Raw genomic sequence first — 24,223 nt, 5'->3', positions numbered from 1 at the left:
GGAAGGTTGTTAAAACGATCCTGAAGTATTTAAGAAATACTAAGGACCAGTAGCTTATTTATGGTGAATTGGACTTGAGACTTATGGGGTTTACAGACTCCAATTTTTAGTTTGATCATGATGACAGCAAGAGTGTGTCGGGATTTGTTTTTATCCTTAATGGTGGGGCTGTCTGCTGGAAGAGTTCCAAGCAGCACACTGTGGCTGATTCAGTTTGTGAGGCAGAGTATGTCGCTGCATCAGATGCTGCCAAAGAAGCAGTGTGGCTGAAGAAATTCATCACCGAGCTCGAAGTAGCACCCTCCTTTGTTGGTCCAGTTCTGCTCTGTTGTGACAGCTCTGGAGCCATTGCTCAGGCGAAGGAACCGAAGGCACACCAGTGGACGAAGCATATTCTGCGCCGCTACCATCTTATCCAGAAAATCTTGGATAGAGGTGACATCGACCTTCAGAAGATCGATGGAAAGGAGAACCTGGCCGACCCATTCACTAAAGCCATTGCGGTGAAGGAGTTCGATGACTTCAAGTCGAAGATGGGTATTAGATACCGCATCGATTGGCTTTAGGCCAAGTGGGAGATTGTTGGGAATAGTGTCCCAAAGCCAATCGTCAGCCTGTTGATGGTTGTGCTCCTTTTTCTATTAGTATATGAATTATAAATAAATAAAAGTTATTTTGATATTTTCATCATAAATTATTTCATCTTCTAATAAACTCCTGTGTTGTGGTGAAGTCCTTAGGACTATTTAGACTCGACAAAGGAGGATTTGTCGTTTAGTCCTTAAACCTGTTCGTGATCAAATGATACGTTGTTACCAAGGACAACAACATTTATCAAGCATAGGTCATTGTGTGCCATATGGGTTGGTTGTCCTCTTAACCAAGGAGTGTGGAGATACTGGTATGGCATACAGGTGAGATGTAAGGGTACATCTGCACTGAACATGACTGACTCCGGAGCTTTTTCTGCTGTCAAGATTTGCTCCGATAGGATATGGGTATAACTGTCCCTCCGATCTGAGACCGTCATGATGACTTGCAAGAAACTCACTATACTTAGGTACTAGACTACCTGAATTTCTAATTCAGTGACGGAAGGCTGGTGGGTGTAGTCAAGTACTTGACTTGTTGGTGCGTATGTCAAGATGGGATTGACCACTCCAGTTCAGGAGTTGTGTACAGTCATATTTTAATTTAGCAAAATCTTAACCAGAGTAGTCCTGTGAGGAGTCACAGGACTGTTTGAGTTGAGCACGATTCGGATAATCTAATCAGGGTTGACAGTTTAATCCTGAGTTGTCCTATACACAGGGGTCAAAAGGGATGAATTATACAGTAACCATATTCGCGTAGGTTCTGAGTGTTGCAATTGTGACTATTCGACCTATCCGGATGTCTGGTACTATTACTAGATGGTCACTTCGATTAGTACAGGAATTGATTCCTGTGCTACCGACTTAGGTTCGAACCTGCAGGGTCACACACATTAGAGGTTCCTATCTGATCTGATGGCTGGTGTAGAGTCCCACTGGACTGGGACTCTTCGACCAAGAGTCCTAATGCTTGGAGACTCTGAGTCCTACATATCTGAGACTCTATGATTGAGAATCAAGATTCTCTGATCATGAGTTCCACACATTTTGGGTACCGGGGTCAAGAGTCCCACTGGTTTGGGACTCTTCGATCAAGGTTTTATATCAATGGACTTTGATGCTCGATTGCCCATCGAATTTGGACTCAATATTTATGAGAGATTTAATTAGTGATTTGATCACTAATTAACTTAATTTGATTGAGTAATTATTTTTGGATCAAGTCCAATTGAATTGGATTCAGTTGGGTTTGACCCGATTAGGTTAAGAGTTGACCTAATCGTCGAGGTGGTTTGGTCCCTGATCTGATCAGAGGTTGGGCTTAGTCAATTTTTGATTTGATTAAAATTTTATTGAGCCTAATTAAGCCTAATTGTGTTGGGTTTAACTTAGTCTAATTGTGCCTAATCTATTTTGATAAAGTTGGTTCAATTAGATTGGTTTAAAATTTCAAACCACCTTTGACTTATCTCCCTGTGCCACCTCACCCACCTGCACCTATTTGAATTCATGAGAAACAAGTTCTCGTGAATTTTCTCTCATGCAGAAGCCTTCCCATGCCCCACCTGTGTGCGCCATTTTGAGTGGATAAAGATGGTTGGTTGGCCATTCAAATTCAAATGAAGTTTGAATTTGAATGGGCAACTAATCTCATATGCCACCTTATCCACTTGTGCACCACTTATTTTACACGAGAAAAAGTTTCTCATGTAAATTCTCCACGCACAAAGATCCCACACCCCCTTTTTCTCATGCTAAGAGTGGATAAAGATTGGTTGGTTGGCATTTGAATTCAAATTCAATTTGAATTCAAGTGAGGAACCACCTAGCTTTATCCTCTCACGTGGTGAAAATGCTGTAAAGATGCGGTCTTCCTCTATTTTAAAAGGAAAGTGAAGGTGGGGCATGCGACATCTGATCTGAGAGAGAAGTGTGGCATGAGAAAAGCCTTGTGCGTGAGAAAAGAAAAGAAACAGAAAGGGCGCAGGGTTTTCTGAGAGTATCCTAAGGTTCTGCCTAGGGTTCGGAAAGTGAGAAGGTGAGCTATGAGTATCGTGAGCCCACCAAACTTTAGAGAGAGCTTCATCAATCTCTCAAGTATCTCTGCTGATGATCCAGAGTATCCAAAGAATCAACAGACACCGATCGAAGGAGTTCGATCAGCATCGACCGTCAAAAGGGTTCTACGACGAACTATCATTCGTGAGGAGTCGATCAGACTGAGAGCTTCATGTGGATGATCCGCAGAGGTCAGACATACTGTGTGGCTGCATTGCGATGATCAGATCTTTTCGACGGTGATCAGACTGCAGCGATCGACTACCTGCACGAAGGTAATGTGTTCTGAACACATAACAGTAAAATATTTACTATAGAATTCGAAATTTAAAATTTAAATACATGCTACATATATCATATTTAGATTCTTGTGTAGGGTTAATACATATTAATTAATTAGATTAATTAATAATTTTCACTGTAAAATTATAATTTTTGAAAAAGTTTCAAAATTATCTTTTTACCTCTGCACTGAAATTCCCACATTTCTCCTCTTGATCGTCTCTTGCTTTGGAGTGTTCAAGATACTTGAAGAAGGAGGAACAAATCAGCTATCGAAGTTGCTTGCAGGCTAGCACCTCCAAATCTCTGATCTGTGTCTATCTTCACGTGGATCTTTCTATAGAGACCAGATGACTCCATGTGACTGTGAGAGACTTGAGGAACACTTTCTCTAATTGTTGGATAAGAAGAGATCAAGATCAAATTTGTTTGATAATGATCTCTAACTTATTTTGATTTCTCTGGTAGATCTACTAGTTAGATCTAGAATTTTAGCATCAATGAGATCGATGCGATTTTTATTTTTAGATCTAAAATATATATTTTTATATCAAAGATTATGATATAGTAGTCTAAGATAGGATCTTATGTATGTGATTAGGATTAATCATTTAATCTTTTATTTTTACTATATAAAATTTTTAAATTACATGTACTGCACTACCGTATATTTTCTTCAACTGATCTCAAAGCTATATTGTTTTGATATGAATTAATATGACTTTAGATCTATTTTTTTTTATTTGATCTGATTATTTATGATTTAGATTAGATCTAAATTAGTTTATTTTCAGATCTGATTATCATCTATTTAGATTAGATATTTTGAGTAGCAAAGTATTCGGATTAGGTAATTACCAGGCCGTCCGATCATAGAAGCAAGTAAAATTTTATGATCCTCTCCTTCCATTCAATAGAGTGCTCTTCATGGCATGTAGGGGTGCCACTGTAAGGTCCCACGAAGAAGAAAGTAAAAAGAGAAAACTTACTTTCTTATAAAATCCTAGATCTTGAAACCCTAGGTGTTGTTATATGTGATGCAAGTTGCAAAAAAATTAGTTACATCTAATATTGATCAATCAAAATTATTTTGATTTAAAGTCATAAAAATTTAGATTTGATCTAAAAGATTTTATGATTTGATGTAAAAAGTTTACATAAAAAATTATTTTCAAAATCTTAACCATGTTGATGTAAAACTTAATTAAGAATTAAGTGTTAAACCCAATAGATCTAGAATTATGATTTAGATCTAATGACATTACATAAAATATGGAGCATGAATTAGCTCAAATCAGATCTTTTTTTTTAATTGTATTAGACCTAAGGTTAGAATCAAAGAATTGATTGACCATATAGAGAAACTGATTAAGTTTAACCAAATATTGAATTAGATTAATTAGAGTTTTTCTAGTATAATAGTTGTAGATGGTCAAGTTTATACCTTTGATTAAATCAAATAAACCTTGATTGGCTCAATGATTGAACCCAAATCACTAGGTTAGTCAAGTCGAAACTAGTTAACCAATTGATGTCTAAGATAAGTTTGATATTTCGATCGATGATTTTTAATTGAGAGCGGCTTACCTGACTATTTTAATGATGTCTAAGACAAGCTTAGCAAACCCTCCCATCGATCTCACTTACCTGACCAATTTGGTGAACTAGAGTTTGGTTAGATCTCTAAGTGATTTGAGTTAGCCCATGCTATTAAAGTTGATTAGTGTGACTAATCTAGGTGCTAGTTCAATCAACATGACCTAATCCGATTCAGTGACTTGGTGAAGTCAGTGGAAGAATTGTGATCTACTGATTGATTTTTTTTCTCTCTTCTTCTCTAAACTAACTAAATCTTCTAAATAATTAGGTCCTTAAAATGAGCTAGTTATGGTGATAACTAGATCATAGTCTCCTATTAATTTGAATGGTAATGGGTCTATTATTCATGATTGACATTGCAGGCACCATCCGTCTGGTGTTTACTCTAAATAATAGAATTATCATTCATCATATGATGACTCTGTTGAACTATCTGATGATGGTTGGGTTGATCGAGCTATCCTCAAACCTGATTACTCATTAGGTAGAATCATCGAGTACGTTTATATTAATGGTTTGACTTAATCGAAACTTTTAGTGGAGGTTCATCGATTATTGAAATAAAATTTAGAGTTAAATTAAATATTGGAGTTTAGAGAAATAATTGGTTGAGAACCTACCCATAGGTGCATATGGGTTGATCAAGCCATCCTAGGGCCTATATATAGTCTATGTGGATTCTAGTACCTACTAAAAAATTAAGATAATTCTTTGAATTGAGGATAGAGGCTACCAATTCATATAAAGTAGTAGGAGGACCTTTAGACTAAAGTTCAAATCTTTAGGATTAATAAATTCATATACTAATTAGATTTTGTATTTTTCTTATGTATGTAGATATGGTCTCAAACTTATCGCTCCGATCACTGTTGGACAGTGAGAAGCTTATTGGATCAAATTTTGATAATTGATATTGAAAGTTAAAGATAGTCCTGGTGAATGAGAGGATCCTTTATGTGATAATAAATCTGGCATCTGAGGAGCCTCCTCCCAATGCTCGAGGCATCATCCAAGATACCTATTTGAAGTGGCTTAATGATTGCACCACGATTCGTTGCATTATGCGGGCCTCTATGAATGATGAGTTCTGCCAGAAATTTGAAGAGGCTCAGCTAGAGAAAATACTTTAAGTGTTGAGGGATTTTTTTGATACTCTTGATGACATCGAGTGGCACAAGACTAGTTGTACCATTTTCAGCATCCAGATGAGGGAGGGTGCATCTGTTATCGATCATGTATTGTACATGATTGAGCAGATTAAAAAACTGAGCAAGCTCAGCTTCTCCTTATACGAACAGCTGGGGAAGGATACAATCCTGAGCTCCTTACCCAAGTCCTACCTGCCGTTCCTCAGTTATTTCAGAATGACAAAGCCTGTAGTCAACTACCATGGTCTGTTGGGTTGCTACAAACTTTTGAGAAGAATCACCAGCTCCACGAGGAGACGACGAATCTAGTGGGAGGATCTTCTTTGGGTAGTCATCGTCCCTTTAAGAAAGGAAAAAAGAAGAAGAATAAGAAGGTGACTGGTGCTAGGAGTCAGTCCCAAAAACCCAAGTTCAAGGCTGATCAAAGTTAGGCAGAGTGCTTCTTTTGCAAGAAGCAGAGTCATTGGAAGAGGAACTATCCTCAGTATATCACTTTTTTTGATCCAAGCTGGTCAAAGAAGAAGAAGCAATCCGTTACTGGATAAGGTACTTATGTGATAACATCTTGTAACTTTTCTTTTTTTGATACAATGACCTGGGTATTGGATACTGGTAGTCCTATTCATATTTGCAATTCATTCCAGAATCTTCAGGTCATTAAGAAATTTGGAGATGGTGAGAGATTTCTGAACTTAGAGATGAAAGATCAGTTCTAGTTCTAGTCCTAGGAATCATCAAGCTTGTATTCGAGTCTCATTATATTATTCTTGATGAGTGTCATCACTATCTTAATTTTTTTTTAAATATTATTTTTGTAGGCCTCTTGGCTAATTCTAATTATGAAATATCAATAATTTTTTTTTTTGTAATATCATTTTGAATGATGTTATAATTTTGCGTGGATAATTGAATAATGTATTTATATTGTATCTAGGCCTAATGTAATGTACATTTCAAATAAATGCCCTAGAACAGATGATGTCACAGATACTTACTTTGGCATTGTAGGCTAGGTCATATCAACAAAAACAGGATGAATAGGTTAGCTCAAGAAAAAATTCTTGATAAAGATGATTATGAATCGTTACCTACCTATGAGTCTTATTTGCTTGGAAAGATGACCAAGTCACTTTTTACTGAAAAAGGTAAACAAGCTAGTGATATGCTGGGTCTGATATATACTGATGTATGTGGACCCATGAGCACATATGTCAGAGGAGGATATAGCTATTTTATTACGTTCACAGATGACCTATCTAGGTATGGGTATATCTATTTGATGAAACACAAGTTCGAATCATTTAAAATATTCAAATGGTTCCATAATGAAGTAGAGAAATAAACTGAAAAAAATATTAAAACTCTTCGATCTGACCAAGGAGGTGAATACCTCTCCAGTGAATTTCTGACATATCTAGGATAGAATGGGATTCTTTTCCAATGAATCCCTCTAGGGACACCACAACATAATAACATCTCAAAAAGGAGGAATCGAATCTTGTTGGACATGATTCAATCTATGATGGAGTTTGCAACTCTGTCGATTTTTTTTGGAGATGTGCACTTGAAATAGCTTATCTTATGCTAAATAATGTACCAAGCAAGTTAGTTAGTAAGACACCATATGAGATATGATCAGGGCATAGGCCGAACCTCTCTTACTTTAGGGTCTGAGGGGTGTCTGACTTATGTTAAATGATTACAAACTGATAAGCTCAGTCTTACATTTGATAAGTGTAATTTTGTAGGGTACCCCCAAAAAATTAGGAGATATTACTTTTAACTACTTGCTGAACAAAAGGTATTTGTCAGTAGTAAGGCATACTTTTTGAAAAAAAAAAATTAGTGAAGAAATAAATACCTCTAAAATTAAACTTAATGAAGTTTGACAGATAGAAGAGCTGACACCAATTATTGAATCTGAGCCAAATTTGATAAGATCAAATTCGGAGCCCAATGAACAAACATCCTTAAGACGATCCGATAGAGTACTGCATCAGTCAGATAGATACTTAGGTTTCTTGGTCCAGGATGGAGAGCCTATTGAATTCGGTGAGAACAATGAGGATTCGATCACCTACATAGATGCGATGTAAAGGTTTGACTTTGACAAATAGCTTAAAGTCATAAAATTCGAAATGGAGTCTATAAAGGTCAATGATGTATGGACATTGATTGATCCGTCTGAAGAGATTAAACCCATCGGGTGTAAGTGGGTGTTCAAGAGCAAGAGGGGCGTAGATGGAAAGGTGGAGACCTATAAAGTCTATTTGGTTGTCAAAGATTATTGTCAACATTATAATATTGACTATAATGAGATATTTTTTTTTGTGGCAATAATCAAATCAATTCAGATCATTCTTGCAATAGCAGTATACCTGGACTATGAAGTCTGACAAATAGATGTGAAGACAGCTTTCCTAAATGGAGAGTTGAACGAAGAGGTGCATATGATACAATCTGAAGGGTTTATATCCATAGATGAGTCCAAGGTGTGCAAGCTTCAGAGATCCATTTATGGATTGAAGCAAGCATCTCAGAGTTGGAACATAAGTTTTGATAAAATGATCAGAACGTATGGCTTCGTTAAAAATGGAGAGAAATCCTGCATATATAAGTAGACAAATAGTTCAATAATTATATTTCTTGTGTTGTATGCAGATGATATTTTCTTAATCAAAAATAATATCTCTGTATTACAGAAAATAAAAGTGTGGCTGTCATCATAATTCTCCATGAAGGATTTGAGGGAAGCAACCTAAATCCTAAGGATGAAGTTATATCGAGATAGATCTAAGAGACTGCTCGGACTCTCTCAATCTATGTATCTATATGCTGAAACAGTTCAGCATGGAGAATTTCAAAAAAGAATATCTTCTGATAGGCTAAAAAAATTTTCTTTCGAAAAGGAGATAGTCCGACAGCTTCTCAAGAGAGAATGTATGAATAGAGTTTCATATGCTTTGACAGTAGGTTCTATTATGTACATCATGACATATATGAGATCAGACATGGCATACTCACTAGGAGTAGTGAGCAGATACCATTTTGATCCAGGAGAGAATTATTGGAAGGTCATAAAGATCATTCTTAAGTATTTGAGAAATACTATAGACCAGTGGCTTGTGTATGGTAAAACTGACTTAAAACTGATGGAGTTCACCGACTTTAGCTTTCAGTCAGACCATGACAATAGTAAGAGTATATCCGATTATATTTTTATCCTAAATAGTGGAGCGATCTGCTGAAAAAATTTTAAGAAACACATTGTGGCAGACTCTGTTTGCGAAGCAGAATATATCGCAGTATCTGATGCTGCGAAGAAAGTTGTATGGCTGTGAAAGTTCATCGGTGAGCTCAGAGTGGCACCCTCCATAGATGGCTCTGTCTTGTTATACTATAACAATACTAGAGCCATTGCTCAAGCCAAAGAGCTGAGGTTCCATCAGTATATCAAGCACATTCTGTATTACTATCACCTTATCCGAGAGATCATGGATCGAGGTGACTTTGACCTTCAGAAGATCGATGAGAAGGAGAACCTGACTAACCCATTTATTAAAATTCTTAAAATCAAGGAGTTCGATGACCACAAGTCAAAGATGAGTATTCGATACTATATCGATTGGCTTTAGTCAAAATAGTAGTTGTTGAAAAATATATCCCAAAGCCAATTGTCAGTCTGTTAACGATTGTGCTCATCTTATAAATTATATATAATTTTTTATAATAAAAATTATTTGATATTTTTATTATAAATTATCTATCTTTGAACTTCTATATTATAATGAAGTCCTTAGGACTATAATTAATCAACAAAGAAAGATTTATCGTTAAGTCCTTAAAAATATTTGCGACCAAATGATATGCTATTAATAGGATGATAGCATTATCGAGTATAGGTCATTGCATGCCATATGAGTTGGTTATCCTCTTAATCAAGGAGTATAGAGATACTGTTTTGGCATGCAGATGGAATATAGGAGTACACTAGCATCGAACGTGATAATATACGGAGCACTCTACTGTCAAGAGTAGCTTGTGAAGGGTATGGGTATAAGTGTCCCTCCGATCTGAGACCACCATGATAACTTGTAAGCAACTCACTGTACCTCAGTACCAGACCATCTGAGTTTCTAACTCAATGACAGAATGCTACTAGGTGCAGTCAAGTACTTATCAATTTGATATGTGAGTCAAGATGAAATTGACCCCTTTGAATTAGTAGAAGATATGCATCAGTGTATTTCAATTTAATAAAATCTTGATCAGGATAATCCATGAAATAGATTTGAAAGATTGAAATACAATGTGGTCGACTAAATTAGGATTGACAGTTAAACCCTAGGTCGCCTTAAGCATTTGAGTCAAAGGGATGAATTATACGGTAACCATATGCCAGTAGGTTCTAGAAGGTTGCTTTACAATACTTCGACCTATCTGGTTGTTGGGTCATCATTGCTAGATGATTATATTGATTGATATAAAAAATTATTTTTATGTTACTAACTTAGGTTCGAACCTACGGAATCACACGTATTAGAAGATTTGATTAAATCTGATGGCTGAAGAGTCCAATTAAATTGTGATGCTGGTGAAAAGTCCTACTTGGACTAGGACTCGAGGGAGAGTCCCACTGAAATTGAGACTCTACTATTGTTGAAGAATTAATTAGTAATTAGATTACTAATGGACTCAAATTGATTAAGCAAAGAGCTTTGGATCAAGTCTAATTGAATTAAATTCAGTTCGACTCTGATTGGATTTGATATGATCGAATCCGATTACAAAAAAAATTTGATCCTGATTTGATCAAGATTTTGACTTGGCTAATTTTTAATTGGGTTAAAAATTTGATGAGATATTTAAATTTTTAATTGGATTAGATTCATTTCTATTAGTGGATTCAATCCAAATTTGATTTGGATTAGAATTGAATTAGAAATGAAGAGTCCAAGTTAAATTAGGACTCTATCTTTATCTCCTGCGCCACTCCAGAACCCATTCCAATTTCTCCATGCCTAATTGGATTTGGATTCTAATTTTTGGCATCACAATAGAGGGTTCAATAAGAGTGGGTGGCAATAGCTGATGAGTCATAATATTATCTCTTGCCTAATTCGAATGCAATCCGAATTAGAGATAAGAGGTAAACTAGGAAAGAATTTTTTCGTATATGGAATATTATTGGTGCCACATTAATTTTTTTCTTATTTTTCTTAGAGAATTCTTTAGTGTGTGAAACTCTAGAATCCTTCTCCATGTCTTAATGAATTTTTTAGAGTTTTTTAGGATGCTAAAAGGAGGTTTTGGCATTGACTCTTGGTGCCATTCCTTAGAAAACCTTAATTCCTAATCTATAAAAAGGGGTCCTCTCTCTTGGATGTCCCATCATCAATCTTTTTCTGGTTTTTATTTCTAGAGCCTCTTCTCCTCCTCCTCTATTCCTCTTCTTGATCTTCTCTTGCTTTGGAGTGTCCAAGGTACTTGAAGAAGGAGGAACAAATCAGCGGTCGAAGTTGCTTGCAAGCTAGCATCTCCAAGTCCCTGATCTGTGCCTATCTTTGCATGAATCTTTCTGTAGAGATCAGATGACTCTGTGTGGTAGTGAGTGATCTGAGGAACACCTTCTCTAACTATTGGACCAGAGGAGATCAAGATCAAATTTGTTTGGTATCGATCTCTAACTTGTTTTGATTCCTATGGTAGATCTAATAGTTAGATCTAGAATTTCAGCATCGATGAGATTGATGTGATTTTTATTTCAGATCTAAAGTATATATTTTTATATCAAAGATCATGATGCGGTAGTCTAAGATAGGATCTTATACATATGATTAAGATTAAATCATTTAATCTTTTATTTTCACTGCATAAAATTTTTAAATTGCATGTACTGCACTACCGCATATTTCCTTCAATTATTAGCCAAAAAATGGAAGATGATGCTTCACTGCCATAATGGAGAGAAATAGGGCTTTTGAGAGGCTTATGTATGGAGGAGGAGAAACTATCTAAGCCAATAGAAGGGTGGGATGGTGGTCATTCCTTGAATTTCATCAAAGAAAAGTTGCGAAAATTGACAAATGCAAAATGAAGAACCCTCAGAATTGGGAGGGTTGCCATTAAAAATAATCTAAAATGAGGGAGGGATATTTTTGTCCTTTACGATGGCAAACTAACGGTGTCAGCATTTAAGTGGATGTCGGGGCCACATTGGTATACTCAGTTAAATAGAAGAGTCTATTTGATACTTGTTGGTGCAGAATTCCGTCGAAGTCGGAGAAGCTGGAGCTGGGATGACCGCGGCCACCGTCGGGACCTGCAAAGAAAGTCTAAACCGAAGTTGGGGGTGCTCCGGCAAGACCCTCCGACGCTCAAGTCAGTACTCTGCTTCAACAGAAATGGAGTGCTCGAGCAAAAGTTTTGGCAGAGTTTCAAGATAGAGTTATCAGATTAGAGAAGAACATGTCTAGGGGTTCCTTATTTATAGACGGAGGGTGTAACTAACTGACAGCGATGTCCGTAACATTCTGGTAGTGGACCGCTCAGAGCCGCATGGAGTTTGTTACGGAGAGTAGTGGCGTCAGGGGTCGTTCAGGGCCACATGGAGCTCGTTGTGGAGAGTGGAGTGGTGTCCATTGCCGGGACTTGCTAGAGAGTGGTGGAGCTGCATGAAATCCGTTGCAGGGAGTGGAGCAGGAGGGCGGCTCTTGTCGCGACTTATCAGAGAGTGGTGGAGCCGCATGAAATCCGTTGCAGGGAGTGGAGCAGGAGGGTGGCTCTTGTCGTGACTTGTCAGAGAGCTCTGATCTGTTGGCTGGAGCACGGCTGGGATATCTGATGGAGAGGAATGGCTCTCTATTGTTGATCTGGGAGAAGCTCAGATGTCCCCGAAGCTGTTGACAAGTCTACTATTGTCGGGTGGCTTAGGTGCTGATACTACGGGTGGGAGTCACCTACCGCAGAAGCTCGGATAGAAACTTTCCATTGGCGAAGCCCGATAGGAATCCTATTGTTGGAGAAGCCCGTCTGGAATTCGCCCGATGTGGAAACTCACCTGAAGATGATCCATTGGGGAAGTTCGATTTTATGAAGGATCTGGTGGAGGGTCGGTTGGTGATGGACTTCGGATGGCGTTGGGGAGGTTCGGCAGACATCAGAGGCGATCGATCATTGTAGGAATCCAGCTGATGGAGCCCAATCATTGTAGAAGCCCATCCAATATCCAACCGCTATGGAGGTTCGGTCGAAGTCTGGTTCTTGTAGAAGGCTGAAAGAAAACCGCTTATTGTAGAAGCTCGGTCGAAGATCGATTGTCGCGGGACCCGAAGTAGGGATCCGAGGTAGGCCCTCCGCTGTAAGGGTTCGGAGTAGACTGCTTGCAGCAGGAGTTCGGGACAGACCACTCGTAGTGGAAGTTCGGAGCAGGTCGCTCGCGGTAGATGTTCGGCTATCGCAGGAGCTCGACTGGAATCCTGAAGGCAGCCGACCATCGTAGAAACGTGGAAGGAGCCCGGTTACTGTAGAAATCTCATTGTCAGGGAAGCTCGAACGCTGACGAAGCCCGAAAGAAGTTCGGGGGTAGTCGATTGCTGTAGAAGGATGGCTAACAGCGAGGTTCAGAGGGCCCTTGGGGTGGTCCGATGGGTGAACACTGAGGCCCATCATCGAAGAAGTCCGGACGGTCGAGGGAGTTTAAAAGGGCGCAAGTACAAGGTCGGGAGCCAGAGGAGCCCCGAAGGGTCAGCCCTCTGCAGACTTCGATCAGGGGGCACTTTATACCCAACACCAGTCCCCCTACTTTCGAGTTTGGGTTTCGAACGAAGGAAGTACAGAGAAATGGTCGAAGTTGCTCTCCTCGATTTCTGCACTCAGCGGTCGCCAGATATTTCGACGCTCGGTACGCAGGTACTGGAGCCTTTTCGAAAAAGGTTCCTTCTTTTTGGGATTTCCACTGGGGCGTGGCTCTAGGTACAGCGCAATAATTATTTTGTCAGCTACCAGCCATTTTCATCAGCCTACCAAAGTGAGTGGGACACATGGCAGGTATAGGCCGGTCAGAGGAGATCCGTGATCATAACCGCTTCAGGTCCTGTTGCCTATTTAAACATGCCTTCCTCCTTAGGGGTTTCACCCTGCCTGAGAGAGTCCTTCGGTCCCTTCTTCTTCCTCGAGAGCTCCAGCCTCTTCTAGCATCCTTCTCGACCTTAGGCATCCTCTGGGTCTACCATCATCCCTGCCGCCTTTCCGTACTCCCCAGGCCAACCTAGGTTAGTCTTGAAACTTCTCACTGCTTTTTTATGTTTTTTTTTTGTGTGTCCTGTCCGTTTAGCTTCCTTAAGGGCCTGTTCGCTATTTTTCTGATTTTTTCGAGATTTTGTAGCTTTCATTCGATCCAAAATGTCTTCCGATAACTCCTCTTCCAGTAGTTCTAGGAGTTCGTCAGCTCCAGTTTCCTATAGTACTGGTACCGTAGACGAACCCATAGCTAGGATCGAACCTTGTCCGGCCTTTACGCCAGACACCATCCCTGGCTCCTTGACTCCGGATGAACTCTCACTGATAAGGATTCAGTATGGAGTTCCTCAAAAGTACGAGCTGGAGCTTCCCGGGCCATCTGACCGGGCTAGCGCCCCTCCTCTCGGTCGCTTCTGTCTGTACCAAGAGGCCTTCCGTACCGGACTTCGACTCCTGCTGTCGCCCTTTGTTGTTGCTCTCTTTCATTTTCTGAACATTTTCCTAGCTTCCGTTGTACCGAACTCCTTTAGGTTTTTGATAGGGTTTCTTTCCCTTTGTAGTTTAGTCGAAGTTCGGCCGACTATTTCTTTATTTAGGAGCTTCTACACCTTCAAATGCCATCCCTCGGTAAGGGATTGGTGGTACTTCTCCCTCCAGTTCGGTAGAAAGGGGTTGTTGAAAGGTGCCCCCTCTTCCGTCCATAACTAGAAGGAGAGATTTTTCTACGTCTGATGCCCAACCTTAGAGCTAGGGTTACCCCTTTGGGGTTCTTTGAGGGATTCCGCCTGCCGGGCCTCCAGCCTGAAAAGGGATGACCTCGAGGCCTCAAAAAAGCTCGAGGCCTATCGAGCCCCCCTCCTCCCCAAACTTCTGAGGGAGCAACTTTTGTTCAACATCGGCCTGAGCCCCCTTAATCCTGTCGGTATCGATTCATCATTTCATTCATTCATTTCTTCTTTTTTTTTCTTTTTTTTTTTTTACCTCTGAGCCGTGTTGATTTTCTTTTATCACAGATATGGACGCAAGCGTAGCTCGGAGGCTAGCTCAGGGTCTCAAGACCCATAAGAGAAAAGATGCCTCGACTTCGGGGTCGGTGAAGAGAGCCAGGACAGAAGGGACAAGCTCGGCCGCGCCTGCCCTGGTGGCCGTCACCGTCGAAGTCCCTTCTGATGCCGAACCCACAGTCCCCCGAGCCCTTTCAAGGAGCCCCTCGACCGAGGATCCCACTCTCGAGGTTCGTCCCAAGAGGATACCTGGGGTCGAAGGGCGGAAAAGGAAGAAGATCTTGGCCCGGAGGAGCCGTAGTCGCAAGATCGCCGTTGAGGGGGCCAGCGGCTCCGAGGAGGACCTGGGGAACAATCCCTTCAACAACAAGGACTTAATAAAGAGGCTGGTCGAAGGGTGCATTCTGCCTGAGGTCGTTGAAAGGATCATCCTCGCCGATCCCGAGTTGCGGGTCTGGGACTCCTTGGGATCCTTCCTCGAGGTAGGTTAACTCACCCTTTTTCTTCCTTCTTGCCTCTTTATTCAACTTAATCTTCAGCCTCTGTATTGACTACCCGACCTTTCATGCAGATCGGGCACCAGCTGGTCGCCAACATCGAGGCGGTGAAGATCGCCAAGAGGGAGGCAGCCCGGGCGGAGGAGGGCTGCCTAGTTGGGGCCGCTCGCCTCGAGGAGAAGATCATCAAGGTCCTTAGTCTCCAGGAGGTGCTGGAAAAGGAGAGACAGACCTCATCCGATCTGAGGACTGCCTTGGAGAAGGAGAGAGGGAAGGTTGAGGCCGAAATCTCTGGACTGAGGGCGCAGGTTTTTGAGCTGAAGGCACAGGTTTTTGAGCTGAAAGTGCGGATTCTGTCCCTGACTTCGGAGGCAGGGGCCCGAGCGATGGAGGAATTCAAAGCCTCCTCCGAGATGGAGGATCTAAAGGTCCAGTTCGGTCAGGACGCCTTCATTAAGGGTTTCAAACTCTACCAAGAGAAGGTAGCTGAGAGGTTTCCCGAATTGGATCTTGGCTTCCTGAACGAGGCATCCGACGATGAGGCCGGATCGTCCGAAGTCGCCGTCGATCCTCTTCCAATCGGGATCTCATCGACTGTCATTGCCGTCGCTGACGATCTTTCGGGGATGCCGACCCCCTCTACTTCTACCCCAGAGGTTCAGAACCTCTAGCTTTATATTTCTCCTTTGTGGTGATATATATATTTCTTTTATTCTCTTGTACTTAAAACTTATTTGATCAATGAAGCTGGATTCGTCTTTACAGAGGGTCCCTCCCCCCTTTTCGTATTCTTTTCCTTCTTTTGGTCTTCTTGCATTGATTTGAGTCGTGGCGCTCTTGTCTTCCAACGATAATGTCCTACCGAAGCTCTTCCCCTGTTGGATGGTATTCCCATAAAGTCGATGATACGAGACCTCCAAAGGAAAGTTCGTCGGTTGATAGGGAAATCTAAGAAGTTGGAAGACGAACTCTACTGTCTAAGGAAGAGCCACTCGAAAGTTATTGCGAAGGCTATTCGCCTTCAGGACCTCCACAAAAAGGGGCTCATGGAATTCACCCGGAAGAAGGCCGACTTCGTGACGGAGCTTGAGGAACTCCGGAAGCGTGCCAGCGACCAAGCTTGGGCTCAGGCTTCCAAGATCAGCTCTCTCGAGGTCGAGCTGGTGGCTGCACGGGAGAAGATCGGCCAGCTGGAAGGGAGCTCCTCCTGGCTCACAGTCCAAGCCGACCGCGATCGAGACTGGTCGAAGAAGTTCTCTGACCTTCAGAAGCAGCTGCAGGATGCTGAGGCGAACTATAATGCCTACCGAGTCGGCTGGAGTGGGCAGGTAGAGGACTACTGAAGGAAGCTCCAGACAGCGACCGACGAAGTAGCCCACCTTTGGAGGTAGTTGTCCGAGAGAGTCCAGCCTGTCTCTGCGCGAGGCTCTGATGAGCTCTACTCTTTGAGGGAGACTATGGCAGAATTGTCTGTGGCCCTTGGGCGGGGAGAGGCCGAACTGCAGTGGCTGAAGATTCAGCTAGTCCACGAGCAGCAGGCGGTCAAAGATGCTGAGGCAGAGTCCGAGGTCCTGAGGAGGAGGCTTTGAGAATCAGAGAATGAGCACTGATGGTTCCACCAGATGTTCCAGGATATGCTGCTGAAAAAGAGGAAACTAGAAGAGGAAGTCGAAGATTTAAGACAATCTATAGCAAGGGTCGGAGCCGAGAGCTCGAAGTCGGAAGAAACTGGGCTTCCTTAGAGCTTCTTCTTCTTTCTTTTTCTTCTTCTTTTTTTTTTTGGCCTTTAAGGCTTTGTAATGCATACTTCACCAATGAAATGTGAATGAAATCATTTATTACCTCACCCATTCTGGTATTGAATGGTTGTTTACCAAACTCCATTTGTCTTCCATCTTGTTTGACGTCGATGTAGTTTGTAATCCCTTGCTGATTCTTGCGTTGATTCGTCGTTCACCGAACTTCTTCTGTCTTCCATCTTGTTTGTCGCCAACGTAGTTTGAAGGTTCCTGATTGCCGCCATATCAATTTGTCCTTAGGGACTAGAGATTTTCGGCAAGGATTTTCTCTCTCGTCGGGACGAGGTCCCTTGTACCTTTGATGTGGTTCATTTTTTGCCTATCGCCGGTGTAGTTTGTCATCTTTTCTTTTCGTCTCTCCTTTTCTTCTATGTTTGAGTGAGGGTCTTCCCTTCACTCTTAACGGGGCCGTGAGAGTGTGGAGGAGCCATTGAGGAAGCTTTCCTCCTCGTCGATCAACCGAGTCTTTGTTTGCATCGGGACGAGGTCCTTCCTTCATTCTCGATAGTCAGTTTCAGCTTGTGTCAGGATGAGGTTCTCCTCCTGTTCCTGACAAGGCTGTGGGGGCACATAAGGGCCGTGGTGAGGGCCTCTCTCCCCATCCGATCTTTATAAAATCAGGCCTTCGACTTTGTTCTTGTTAGGATGAGGTTCTCCTTTTATTCCTAACAAGGCTGTGGGGGCACATAAGGGCCGTTGTGAGGGCCTCTCCCCCCATCCGATCTTTAGGAAATCAAACCTTCGACTTTGCTCATGTTAGGATGAGATTCTCCTCCTGTTTCTAACAAGACTGTGGGGGCACATAAGGGCCGTTGTGAGGGCCTCTCCCCCCATCCAGTCATTAGGAAATCGGGCCTTCGACTTTGCTCATGTTAGGACGAGGTTCTCCTCCTGTTCCTAACAAGGCTGTGGGGGCACATAAAGGCCGTTGTGAGGACCTCTCCCCCCATCCGATTTTTAGGAAATTCGGCCTTCGACTTTGCTCATGTTAGGATGAGGTTCTCCTTCTATTCCTAACAAGACTGTGGGGGCACATTAGGGCCGTTGTGAGGGCCTCTCCTCCCATCCGATCTTTAGAAAATCGGGCCTTCGACTTTGCTTATGTTAGGACGAGGTTCTCTTCCTGTTCCTAATAAGGCTGTGGGGGCACATAAGGGCCGTTGTGAGGACCTCTCCCCCCATCCGATCTTTAGAAAATCGGACCTTCGACTTTGCTCATGTTAGGATGAGGTTCTCCTCCTGTTCCTAACAAGGCTGTGGGGGCACATAAGGGCCGTTGTGAGGGCCTCTCCCTCCATCCGATCTTTAGGAAACCGGATCTTCGACTTTGCTCATGTTAGGACGAGGTTCTCCTCCTGTTCCTAACAAGGTTGTGGGGGCACATAAGGGCCGTTGTGAGGGCCTCTCTCCCCATCCGATCTTTAAAAAACCAGGCCTTCGACTTTGCTCATGTTAGGATGAGGTTCTCCTCCTATTCCTAACAAGACTGTGGGGCACATAAGGGCCGTTGTGAGGGCCTCTCCCCCCATCCGATCTTTAAAAAATCGGACCTTCGACTTTGCTTATGTTAGGATGAGGTTCTCCTCCTGTTCCTAACATGCTTAGTTTCGTTTGTATGGGGGAGTTATCTCCTGTCGTTATAAGCTCATACCAAAAGAAAGAATGCACAAATATGAAGAGAATTTTCATTCAGGGCAAAGTTGTTGGTAATACATTCGTAGATTTTTCAAACTCTATAACCGCGGAAGGTCTGCTCCTCGTCGGGGTCCCCCCGAGATGGAGTTGATAATCCCAATTGGAGGCCAATCTTCTGGCTGTTCCTCCCTCCTTGGCAATTCTGGCTGCGGCAGGGCCCTAGGCCGATCTTCTCTTCCTTCAAGTCGGCGTCGAATGAATCTGTCGAGTCGACCTCATCTGATGAGCTCCTTGATCTCATCTCGGAGCTGAATACATTCCTCTGTATCGTGGCCGTGGTCACGATGATAGAGGCAGAATTTGTTCGGATTGTATTTTTCAGGGTGCGAGCGCATCCTCTCCGGCCTTGGGAGCTGTTCCCTGACCTCCATCAGCACTTGAGTTTTCAATGTGTTGAGAGGGGCGTAGCTGTGGAATCTCCCGGGAGGAGAGCCTCGTCGAACTCGATGGTCTGGGCTTCTCTGTTTACGAGCTCGGGGAGGAGTCTGGGCGCGCCCATGCCCGAGAGGAGTTTGAGAGCGTGGCCGAGCTTCACTCAGCCCTTTTCTGACTGTGGGCTTGCTCGAGTCTCCCGCCTGCCGCTCTCTCACGGTCTCTTCATCCTTCATCTTGAAGGCTTCTTGCGCTCAGGCATATCCTTCGGCCCGAGCCAACAAATCGGCAAAATTTCTGGGGTACTTCTTTTCCAAGAAAAATAGGAGGTTGTTCTTCTGGAGGCCGCCCTTCAGAGCGGCCATCGTGACCGATTGGTCCAAGTTTTGGACCTCCAACGCAGCGATGTTGAAACGGTTGACATAAGCCCGGATGGATTCCCCCTCCCTTTGCTTGATGTTGATGAGGGACTCCGAACCTCTCCGGGGATGTCGGCTGCTAACAAAATGAGCCACGAACTGGTGGCTCATCTGATCAAAGGAAAAGATGGTACCCGGCTTCAACGTTGAGTATCAGTTCCTTGCTGCTCCCTTCAGGGTGGATGGGAAAGCTCGACACAAAATGGCATCTAGCGCACCATGAAGCAGCATCATTGTCCGAAAGGCTTTCAGGTGGTCGATCGGGTCTGAGGTCCCGTCATAGCTTTCGAATTGGGGGAGCTTGAAGTTTGCCGGGATCGGTTCCTGCATGATCATTTGAGAAAAAGGAGGGTCAGTACAGATATTCTCACCATAAGCAGGGGGAGCATGGCGGAGTTCTTCAATCCGTTGGTTCATCTCCTGGAGCCTTCGATCCAGGAAGTCCTCGCGACTGCGGGTCTTGAGGGTCTTCGGGCGGAATGGAGGTAGAGATCTTCCGGGAGTAGAATCATGATCGGACTGAGGGCTCTCCACCCTCGGATTCATCTTTTCGGGAAAGACGGGGCGACTGGCCCAAGTGGCCCACCCTACCGTCGGATTTTGGAATTCCGACGACGTTCTCTCCAACCGCACCGACGCCTGCGGCTGTTGTTGCTGTTGCATGGCCTGCACCGCTTCAGTGAGGCCCCTGACCTGCTGAACCAGCAGGTTGAATTGCTCCGCTCCGACCGCCATTGCCGGAGGAGGAGGAGGAGGAGGAGGAGCCTGAAAAACTAGAGGTGAAGCCAGAGCCTGAGATCTGGCCACGGAGGCCGTGGATCACCTGGTGGATGCTCTGTGGGAAGGCATCAGGTAAGGGTCTAGTAGAAGAAGGAGAAGAGAATGTCGGAGAAGATGACCGAAATCGATCCCGTTGAGCACTCCTTTAAGAACAAGGGTACTGCAAAGACACAGCCCCTTCCTCTAATGCCAATTCTGTTGGTGCAGAATTCCATCAAAATCAGAGAAGCTGGAGTTGGGATGACCGCGGCCGCCGTCGGGACCTGCAAAGAAAGTCTAAACCAGAGTTGGGGGTGCTCTGGCAAGATCCTCTGACGCTCAAGTCAGTACTCTGCTTCAACAGAAATGGAGTGCTCGAGCGGAAGTTTTGGCAGAGTTTCGAGATAGAGTTACCAGATTAGAGAAGAACGTGTCTGGGGGTTCCTTATTTATAGATGAAGGGTGTAACTAACTGACAGCGACGTCCGTAACCGTCTGGTAGTGGACCGCTCAGAGCCGCGTGGAGTTTGTTACGGAGAGTAGTGGCGTCAGGGGTCGTTCAGGGCCACGTGGAGCTCATTGCGGAGAGTGGAGTGGTGTCCGTTGTCGGGACTTGCCAGAGAGTGGTGGAGCTGCATGAAATCCGTTGTAGGGAGTGGAGCAGGAGGGCGGCTCTTGTCACGACTCGTCAGAGAGTGGTGGAGCCGTATGAAATCCGTTGCAGGGAGTGGAGCAGGAGGGCGGCTCTTGTCGTGACTTGTCAGAGAGCTTTGATCCATCGGTTGGAGCTCGATTGGGACATCTGAAGGAGCGAAATGGCTCTCTATTGTTGATCTGGGAGAAGCTTGGATGTCTCCGAAGCTGCTGACGAGTCTACTGTTGTCGGGTGGCGTAGGCACTGATACTACGGGTGGGAGTCACCTGCCGCAGAAGCTCGGATAGAAACTTTTCGTTGGCGAAGCCCGATAGGAATCCGATTGTTGGAGAAGTCCGTCTGGGATTCGCCCGATGTGGAAACTCACCTGAAGATGATCCATTGGAGAAGTTTGGTTTTATGAAGGATCTGGTGGAGGGTCGGCCGGTGATGGACTTCGGATGGCGTTGGGGAGGTTCGGCAGACATCGAAGGTGATCGGTCATTGTAGGAATCTAGCTGATGGAGCCCGATCGTCGTAGAAGCCCATCCAATATCCAACCGCTATGGAGGTTCGGTCGAAGTCTGGTTCTTGTAGAAAGCTGAAAGGAGACCGCTTATTGTAGAAGCTTGGTCGAAGATCGGTTGTCGCGGGACCCGAAGTAGGGATCCGAGGTAGGCCGTCTGCTGTAAGGGTTCGGAGTAGACTGCTCGCAGCATGAGTTCGGGGCAGACCACTCGTAGTGGAAGTTCGGAGCAGGCCACTCGCGGTAGAAGTTCGGCTATCGCAGGAGCTCGACTGGAATCCTGAAGGCGGCCGATCGCCGTAGAAACATGGAAGGAGCCCGGTTACTGTAGAAATCTCGTTGTCAGGGAAGCTTGGACGCTGACGAAGCCCGAAAGAAGTTCGAGGGTAGTCGATTACTGTAGAAGGACGGCTAACAGCGAGGTTCAGAGGGCCCTTGGGGTGGCCCGATGGGTGAACACTAAGGCCCATCGTCGAAGAAGTTCGGATGGCCGAGGGAGTTCAGAGGGGCATCACGTACAAGGTCGGGAGCCGGAGGAGCCCCGAAGGGTCAGCCCTCTGCAGACTTCGGCCGGGGGGCACTTTATACCCAACAATACTTTTTAAAGTACAAAAAGCATAAGTCGGATCGGTCCAAAGTTGAGAAAGTGTTTCTATAATTTTTTTTTCTTCTTGTTTTGGGGCAGAAAAGGGATTCATTCGAATCCCTCTTTCCCCAGAATAGGGGTTCCTTATTATTGGGAAGACGATGTCTAGGGATGTGGCCCACGGCAACACAGTTAAGGGTCCTTCAACTAGCGGCTGGCAACAACTACGGTGGCCAAAAAAATTCAAAAACATCCATAGAAAAATGATGAAAATAGGGGATTTTAATTCTCTTAAAAAATCTAGCAACAATTGAGTGAAATCAAGGATTCAAAGTTGAGAAAGAAGGAGAGAAGGTCGAACAAATATTTTTGGCCTTATCTTGCTCTTTTTGGTAAGCTGTGGTTGAGATTCCTGCTAGTACGATGAGATTGATTCGGAACTAATTGAGGGAGAAAGATGGCGAGAGAGAGGGAGGGCTCCTCAACGGTGGATCTTCATAGAGGGGGAAAGGGTCTCCTCTTAAAGAGGAGCCTTAGAGTTGAGTTCAAACTTCCCTTCTGTCACAGGAGAAGACTCTCATTGGGAGTCTTTTTCCTCCCACTGTTTCTTTCTTTCTTTTTTTTGAGTGCTTTAAAATTTGTGCTCGAGCCTTTTTTTTGGCTCTATTCTTGGTGGTTGTGTTGAATAGGGATCGGGGTATCACAGAACGTTTGACAGAAACCAAGAGAAATCATATGGGTTTGGTCCATGATTGATCAAAGATTGGGAGTGAGCTACCAAGGAGAAGATGGTGGTCCTTTTATATATTGAATCTAGGGCTCCAACGAGCCCTAGAATCCTTCTCCTACCGAACTTGAGAGAGGAGGTAGGCTCCTATCAGGAATCCTCCTCTTCTGTCTCACATACCTAGTGGATGAGGTTCAAATTTTTTTTTACTTTTCTTTTTTTTCTACTTTGAGAATTGTGTGGGAAAATTTAAAAAAAAAATTGGGCCCCCTACATCTTATCTTTTAGGATGCTGGGACCATGTTAGAAGTAAAACATTACATGGCAATCAACTATCTCATCTAAAGGCCTGTTCTATAGCATAAATAAGCTGCATGCAGGAACTGATCCACTAAACCAGAAATTGAATGCTGAAACTTTCCAAAGAAAAGATTTAATGGAAAGCACTAGAAGCCTGATATTGAGTTGAATTTCTAGTAAATATAATATACCTGATGCTTTCATCTGTAGACTTGCTAACTTCTCTTATGATTTTTGATCATCATCGGAGAAAAGAGATAGAGAGAACTAAATATAAGTAAATAGGGGTGGGAAGAGGAGGTGAAAGGTGTCAAGACAAGGGAAGCAGGAATATGCCAAGCGGTTGGCACATTGTACCATTCCGCACCGCCAATGTCGAACACTTCTTCATAAGCAAGCATCGAACAAGGGCAGCATCAAATCACAAGCACTCCTTTAACAAAAATGCAGCAGCTAGAGGACGTTCCACTGTTAATTGTGAAATCTTTTTGCTTGGAAACCAACTTCACTTATGTAAATTAGGTTATTTATGCCTGCTTCATTGGTTGGCAACCCTGAATACCAGTGCGCTAGGTTCGAAATTCAAAGCCACAGCTTTCTGCAGTTCCCTTGCATCTGTTGGATCTAAAATGTAGACCCCTATTTTCGAGGTGTATTTAGTGGTCTATGAGTATTTTTAACAATCACAGCATATATCTATGGCATGACCATGGATCGTATTATTAACAAGTCGATGGATATTTTTTGTAGTTGTGAACATTCATTCCAATTGTTCCTCTTAGGTAAAATTTTTACATGAACTTGACTCACTGATTTCATCTCTTTGGGATTGTTTGCATGGACTAATGCATTGATGCAATGCACGGCTCAGGCATGGCATGACCTCAAAAGAGACCAAATACAATTAAAATTTCTATTTTTAACCATGTACATTCTTTCTTTGGTTTGATTTCAGCACAAGAATATGTTCTCTGCGTTTAGAAA

This window comes from Elaeis guineensis, chromosome 1 (genome assembly GCF_000442705.2).
Source record: "Elaeis guineensis isolate ETL-2024a chromosome 1, EG11, whole genome shotgun sequence".
Lineage (NCBI taxonomy): Eukaryota > Viridiplantae > Streptophyta > Magnoliopsida > Arecales > Arecaceae > Elaeis > Elaeis guineensis.
Note: the sequence above shows the minus strand (reverse complement) of the source record.